Genomic DNA, 8,006 nt, shown 5'->3' on the forward strand with positions numbered 1-8,006 from the left:
CTTTTTTTAAAAAATTAATTTATTTTTGTTACAGATGTTTCTCCTTTTTCTCTCTTTTCTCTCTAAAAATCAGTAAAAAGGGCATGTCGTCAGGTGAGGATTAAAAAATAAATGCTGTCTATTCTAATTCTCCAGTGTCATTTTTTATGACCATTCTCCTTTGAAAGACTGTGCCCAGGTATGTGCTCCCTCGGTTTGTTGAGGGAGTGGATTCTTGTCTTCACCACAGACTGCACAGTCTCAGTACTGTAGGAACCATCGCTCTTTCACGCTCAGGGGAAGCAGAATAGGACCAAATGTGTCTCCACAGTGCCTACCTCCACGTTCTGTTTACAGTGAGAATTTAAATGGTGTTCAAGTCCTGACTCTAAACTGATAAGGGAATATCCTCTTCAGAGTGATGACATTGAACAGCCATAATATTTACATGATGTCCAACACAAACAAAAAAAAGCCAATCAGGTGTACCTTTGATGCCCTCGAAGTGAATTAGCAGCTCTGATTTGGGCATCACACATGCATTGCTCTATACTGGAGTGATATCCTCTGTGATCCACCGGCAGTCCATCACGCAGACTCTTCCCTGGGGGCTGTCACCAGAACAGCTCAGCTAGGAACCAGGAACTCCAGGCCCATGTCTGCATCTGTTTCTGGTCATCCCTGTAAGTCCCTGGGCAGCATTGCCTTCGTCCATGTAATGAATGTGTTCGATTTAATCTCAAAGATCTTTAAATTTTAAATGCCATCCATCACGGGGTAGACAAAATCCCTGTACCCCAGGAACTTAAACAAACTATAACTGAGACATTCCCTGGGCAATTGGACAAACAACAGTGCTTGTTACTTTGTGGACACGGATTTAAGATCTGTTTTTAGCCTTTTTATTCAGTTGGTGATAGGCAGAATATGCTGACTCATTAACTTCCCTAGCTATTTACATCACAGGTTTATGGCCAAAAATATATTTTAAGGTCTCTCCGCTAAATGATTGTTTTTATTTTTAAACTGACAGTGTTGTTTAAAATAATCATGTATTTGCCGAGTTCTTGCGGTCTTGAACAAATTATGTATAAAAACTGGAATACTTTATTTCTGAAAAGCATATACATTTCATGTGCATTTTTTCTTGTTGATTAATAAAAGAATGAAATGTGATAAAATCCAAAAATGAATTAATAATTTTTCTGTGTTTTGAGTTAAAGTTGTCTGTACTATGTCAAACAAGAACATCATATAATTCTGTATCATATGTTTAGGAAATGGAGTTGGGTAACCAACACTTGTGTACATTTTAATCAAATGACTTTAGAAAGCAATCGGAGGCTTTTCATAGCAGTTTTGTTTATAACTGTTGCAAATACAGCTTCTGCCTTTCATGAATGTGGGACAGTGTCTTTAAACCCTGATTGTGTGTAAACTCCGAGTGTCGCTGGGCGAATCCCCATCGCTCTTAAGTCGGTCTTCATGTTTTTTGCTCTTTGTAATAGTGTCTGTATGCTTGGTCTTCAGGATTTCAGACTTGAAGTAAATTTATTTTTTTAATGTTAATTTTGTATGGCTTTTTCTTTTTTTTAAGTTCTGATACTTCAGTACATGTGGGGAGTGGAAAGGGATTATAAGGTTTCAGAATGGGCAGAGGAGGGAGGGAGGTGGTGTTGTAGACCAACGGGACAGACCAGACTCAGGCTCCGAACTGGGTTCGAATTAAGAGAGCTTTATTAGCCGCGGGGCGGCGGTCCCATCCTGCGCAGAGGAGACAGCAGCCCTGAGCCCAGGGGGTGGGTTGCTTATATAGCTGTCTTAGCCCCGTTAAGAAATCGGGCTGAGGGTCTGCGAGCAGGCACATACAGAGGGGGTATCTGCTGTTAGCCAGTATGTCCGAGGGGTGAGCAGCTCTATTTGCACAATGTAGTGGTCAGCTCCGGCTGACGCCTAGCTCCCTCCTGCCTAGTTCCCGGAATCCTCTGAGGGTCCAGAGCAAGGTCTACCAAGTGGGAAATTTTTATCTACAAGTTTTCACAGTACTTTAGCTGTCTGTTCTTTTGTTTGATTGCCCCATTGTCTGTCCTTCACAGTGGTCTGTGGCCCTGTCAGCGCAGGGCCTGGGACCTCTCTCCTTCCTTTGACCCCGTGTCCTCATGGCTGCCCCCAGTGAGCTGTCATGGGACACTACACCTACGCTTCAGACTTTTCTCCACCTTTTTCTCCTGATAGCATGTGCCTGTATGGTACCAGATATAGTATCTATCATTTTTCCTCCAGGCCTTGCTGATTACCATAACGATTGAAAAGTGGGGTAGGATTTTTTTTATTGAAAAATGGGGTATGATAAATGTTCTTGTTTCTACAGGCAGAACTGGGTAGTATATCAAAGAGGCCCAAAACAAGAGACTCGGTAGCCACAAAGGAAGATGCCACCTCCTGTGTAACCTGGAAGCCATAAAAAATGCTACCACCCTCTCATCATATCATTTTAATTATAATTAGTGTGATATTTTCAGATGAGGTTTCCAGCTTTACGAGTTTGTTTTCCAAATAGCTAAATGTTGAGGCAGAGTCATCAAACTGAAATGTAAAAGAATACATTTTATCTGTTACCCGTTACCCTATAATAAATAGGAACTTAAAAATCTAAGACCATTCTCAGACCTCTTTGAGAATCACTAAAATTACATTTAGATTTTCAGTGGAAAAAACTATTTCCATCCAGAAAAATACACAATTCTCATTTTTCACAGCAGGCCAATACATAAGGTAAGTGACACATTTCTGAAGACCACGCATTCTCCTGTGACCTACCTGCCCAGTCCCAGATTCCCAGGTCAAGGCACCTGCTCCCACCACACTGCCTCTCCCTCTCTGCAAGTCAAATTAGTCATTTTTGTAGACAACTTTCCCTGAAGTGACTTCAGGGGCCTGGACAGGATCCTGTGCCCGGAAAATGCCTTTATGACATTTCACAGCAGATGAAATGCCTGTCGGTCTCTAATGATAGATCAGTTTCAAAGCACACTGACTGCCAAGAGGAAATACCTTAGATCATGTACTAAGATTTATGCGTGTCCTTTGAGCAGGTATGAAAAGGAGAGGAGGACACGGAGTCTGGAGGCCCTAGGCCTAGAGCTTCGGGAAAGGACAATGGGATTCAGGAGCGAGGGGAGGAAGTGAGTGACACAGGTAGGGCATCTGAGCTTCATTTTCCATTTAGACAAATGACAAGTTAGGCCTTTGCCAAGTCTTGTTATAGTATTCATTTGCACTTTTCCTTTATTTCCATTATTTTAAGCCCACAATGAAAAGGCAATTATAAAGAGAACAAACTATCAGAAACCACTAGAAACTCGATTTCTGGTTGGAGCCCCTGGGTTTTGGTTGATAAATACTGCTTGAGCACACCTCTCTTTCTTAGGGAAATACCTCGTTCCTCCAGGCTGAAATGGCTCCAAACCCCTTGAAATTAATTGATAGATTAAATTTCATAAAGTTTCATTATGTATAAAAGTAAGGCTGACATAAAACTAACAGTAGCCTAGCCGGAGTGTCTCAGTTGGTTGAGCATTGTCCTGTGTACCGAAAGTTGGCAGGTTCCATTCCTGCTCAGGGCATGTGCCTGGGTTGCCCTTCAATCCCCAGGTGGGGCACATAAGGAAGGTAAACAATGCTTCTCTCTCACATGGATGTTTCTCTCTCTCCTTCTCTCTAAGCATGTCCTTGGGTGAGGATTTTTTAAAAAAGTAACAGTGATTTCATTTTCAGTGAAAAGTCTGAACCTTCATATCATTTTGACCCAAAACCTAGATGAGTAAGCTCAAGACGGTTCTGCCTACGGCAGGACTGATGTGTGGGCAGATTGCACCATCAGGAGATTAACATTTGCAAAGAAGTCCCTGGAGAGGTTACACATGGGCACAGATTCATTACTTGCAAACCTATGTGGAACTTGGCACTATTGTCTATAAGACTACTTCCTTATATGGTTAGAGTCTGTTATTCATACGCATCATTTTATTGCCTCTACTGCATCATGACCCCTTTGAAAGCATTCACCATGGCATGTAGGACAAAACATGGCCTTCAGGAGCCCAAAGTCTCAGGTGTGAAACCTGGCTGTCTGATCCTAGGACACCCAGGTAAAACCCTCTGGATTTCTGTTTCTTCATCTACTAAGTAGGATGATATTTCCTACCTTGCAGGTTTGTGAAAAGGATTAAATTTAAGTGGAAGGCATACCGTTGATCCTTAATAAATCAGATCCATTATTATTCTCATTGTGAGAAACAGTATAAATAGGGACTTGCTGCTGATAACACTCAAGAGACACTTGACACATTTGGGAGAACATGATGCTTAAGTCTTTGAACTTGAAGTTATATATAGCGACTTCCACCACTAAAGTCACTTATATCCAAAGTATTTAGCCACTTCTGTGTGCAGTGCCAGGCACTGTGCCAAGAAAATGAAACAAAAATAAAGTCTAAAGAGATGGCAAAATCTGGGTAAACAGGATAGGAGTCAAAGTACTCAGGGCACCAAAGAACAAAACTGAGTCACCCTGTTGGGCAGGAAAAAGTGGTTTTTATGTGTATTGCACAACCCACAACAAAGGAGGTTAAACAACAAGCTGGGAAGGAAGTTACCCCCAGGTCTATTGCCCATACACAGTTTTTCATTTCTCCTTGTTCCCATTCAGATGTACACGTCATCTTATACAGGCATAAAGCAATCGGTATATTTAACATAATGTAAACTTCCCCGATGTTGATACATGGCCTATATAGCTATTATTTTATTTTATTTTTATTTTTTTCTAGTTTTATTGAGACACAACACTGTATTCATTTATGGTGTTCAACATAATGATTTCATGAATGTCTATATTGCAAAACGATTGCCACAGTAAGTGAACATCCGTCACCTCAGGTAGTTAGAAGTTTTTTCTTTGTGATGAGACCTTTTAATATATACTCTCTTGTCCAGCCAGTGTGGCTCAGTGGCTGAGTGTTGACCCATGTACTAAGAGGTCACCAGTTCGATTCCCAGTCAGGGCACACGCCCAGGTTGTGGGTCCGATCCCCACTGGGGGGCATGCAGGAGGTGGCCAGTCGATGTTCTCTCTCATCGATGTTTCTATCTCTCCCTCTCACTTTCTCTCTCTCTAAAATTAATATAAGAAAAAAATTTAAAAATATATATATACTCTCTTAGCAACTTTCAAATATCCATTATTTTAAATAAGTGCATAATATTGCAATAAGGCTGATATACCACAGCTTTCTTAATGGCTCCTTACTCATGAACACCCATTTCATTCACTTATTCAATATTTATTGAGCATTTACTATTTTTGTCAGTGTTTATGTTAGGAGCTGGAAAGTCAAAACACTATCCTGCTGTCTCTCGGCCTGCCAGGATCAGTGCAATGCAATGAACTACAAGCACATGCGAGTTGGAGTGAGGGGGAGCTCCAGATCTTTGGACACAGTCCCATTTATTTGTAGATTCACTCCCCCAGGTTACAAGTGGACCTATGTAAATTATTTCCTTGAGATGGCGTCTCTGCAAACCATACAGCCTAGCCTTGTTCCTCACTTTTTATGGTGGAAAGAGACTTTAAAACTAAAAAATAACAAACCCAGACATTCTTGAGTCCTATGACCCATTAGTCCACTGGAAGCGGTGTTCTAGCCATAGTCATGCAGACCTTAATTTATTCACATACAAAAGAAGCATTCAATGCAAGCAAGTCTGTCTATCAGTCAAACCTGCCTGTCCACACACACACTTTGATCCTAGGCTGGCCAGGTGGTGAAAATACATATCACAAGGTTACAAATCGTCCATCTACCAACACCCCATTCCCACACTGTCCCTCTCTCAAAATGCTCAAAGACAAGAAGATAAACTGTCAGAGTGCACAGCACTTGTCAGAGGCTGTACACCTGCAAATGAACCAGGAGCCCTAGGGAGGTGATGTCCCCTCTGGCAGGATAAGGACACACAGGGGTACACTCAGGTCTCACTGTTGGAATCAGGCAAGGCTTTTCTCTTTTTTTTTCCCCATTTTATTTTATTATTATATTTTAAAACTTATCTTTATTGTTGAATGTATTACAGATGTCCCTCTTTTTTCCCCCCTCGGCCCACTCCCCTCCAATTCTGCCCCCCTCCTGCTTTCCCCACACTATTGTTAGTGTCTATTGGTTATGCATATATGCATATAAATTCTTTGGTTTCCCTCTTCCCGCCCTCCCCCCCCTTTCCTTTGAGGTTCATCAGTCTAACAATCAATTTTTACTTCCTAATCCCTTCATCTTTTTCACCCATCTCCCCTCCATCTGGCAACCAACAGAAAGTTGTCTGTATCTATGAATCTGTTTCTGTTCTGCTTCCTCATTTTGTTTATAGATTCAATTGTTGACGGATATGTATTAATTGCCATTTTATTGTTCATATTTTTTTATCTTCTTCAAGAAGATCCATTAACATTTCAAATAATACTGGTTTGGTGGTGATGAACTCCTTTACCTTTTTCTTGTCTGGGAAACTCTTAATATGTCCATCGATTCTAAATGATAGCTTTGCAGGATAGAGTAACCTTGGTTGTAGGTTCTTGCTTTTCATCACTTTAAATATTTCTTGCTACTCCCTTCTGGCCTGCGAAGTTTCTTTTGAGAAATCAGCTGACAGCCGTATGGGAGCTCTGTTGTAGGAAACGGACCGCTTTTCTCTTGCTGCTTATAAAATTCTCTCTTTGTCTTTAACCTTTTGCATTTTGATGATGATGTGTCTTGGTGTGGGCCTCTTAGGGTTCATTTTGTTTGAAACTCTCTGTGCTTCCTGAACTTGTATATCTGTTTGCTTCATCAAGTTAGGGAAGTTTTCTGGCATTATTTTTTCAAATAGGTTTTCAATTTCTTACCCTCTCTCTTCTCCTTCTGGCACTCCCATGATGCAAATGTTGGTACACTTGAAGTTGTCCCACAGGCTCCTTATACTATCCTTATTTTTTTGGATTCTTTTTCTTTTTGCTCTTCTGTTTTGGTGTTTTTTGCTTCCCTATATTCCAAATTGATGGTTTGCTTCTTGGCTTCACCTACTTTACTATTGATTCCCTGTAAATTATTTTTTATTTCAGTTAGTGCCTCCTTCATTTCTGACCAGTCCTTTATTATGCTCTTGAGGTCCTCACTAAGTTCACTGACTGTCATTATAAGCAGTGTTTTGAATTCTGCATTGGTTAGATTGCTTATCTCCATTTCTTTTAGTTCTTTTCCTGGAGTTCTGTTCTGTTCTTTCATTTGGGACATGTTTTTTGTCTCCTCATTTTGGCTGCCTCCCTGTGTTTCTTTCTATGTATTAGGTAGAGTTGCTATGTCTTCTGGGCTTCCTAGGGTGGCCTGCAGTAATAGGTGTCCTGTAGGATCCAGTGGCACAGCCTCCCTGATCACCCAGCTGGGCCCTCGAGGTACGCCCTTCATGTGGACTTTACATTCTCTGTTGTAATTGAGTCTTGATTGCTGTTAGCACATAAGTAGGAAGGTTTTACTCAGCCTGATCAGCTGCAAGAACTGGCTGTGCCCACTAACCACCAACCTCTGACTCCCTTGGAGGATCAGCTGTGCAGGGGCCCACCACACAGAGCATAACTTACTTCAGCAGGGCTCTGGTACCCACTAAGTCTGCTCATTGAGTGTGTCACTTGGGGAGGTGGTTGGGTGGCGGTGCTTCGACGTGGTCTGAAACTGTCCACCAGGTGTGCTGGCTCTGGGGCCAGGTCAGCCACTGCCTGTCTTCTACCCGGGGCCACCAGCATAAGCTACAAAGCGATCTGCAGATGGCTGTTTCTTGTGCTGGGCTTGGAGGTGCTCAGGTGAAGCCAAGCTGTGAACCAAGAATGGCTGCTTCCAGTGCCAGGCCTGGGGCCACTTACAGAGAGTCATGGGGCTCTCTGTGGCCAAATGCTGCTTGTTTCGGAGAATTTAGCAAACTCTGAAGCAGGAGCCAAA

This window comes from Molossus molossus, unplaced genomic scaffold (assembly GCF_014108415.1).
Source record: "Molossus molossus isolate mMolMol1 unplaced genomic scaffold, mMolMol1.p scaffold_m16_p_20, whole genome shotgun sequence".
In the NCBI taxonomy this organism is placed as follows: domain Eukaryota; kingdom Metazoa; phylum Chordata; class Mammalia; order Chiroptera; family Molossidae; genus Molossus; species Molossus molossus.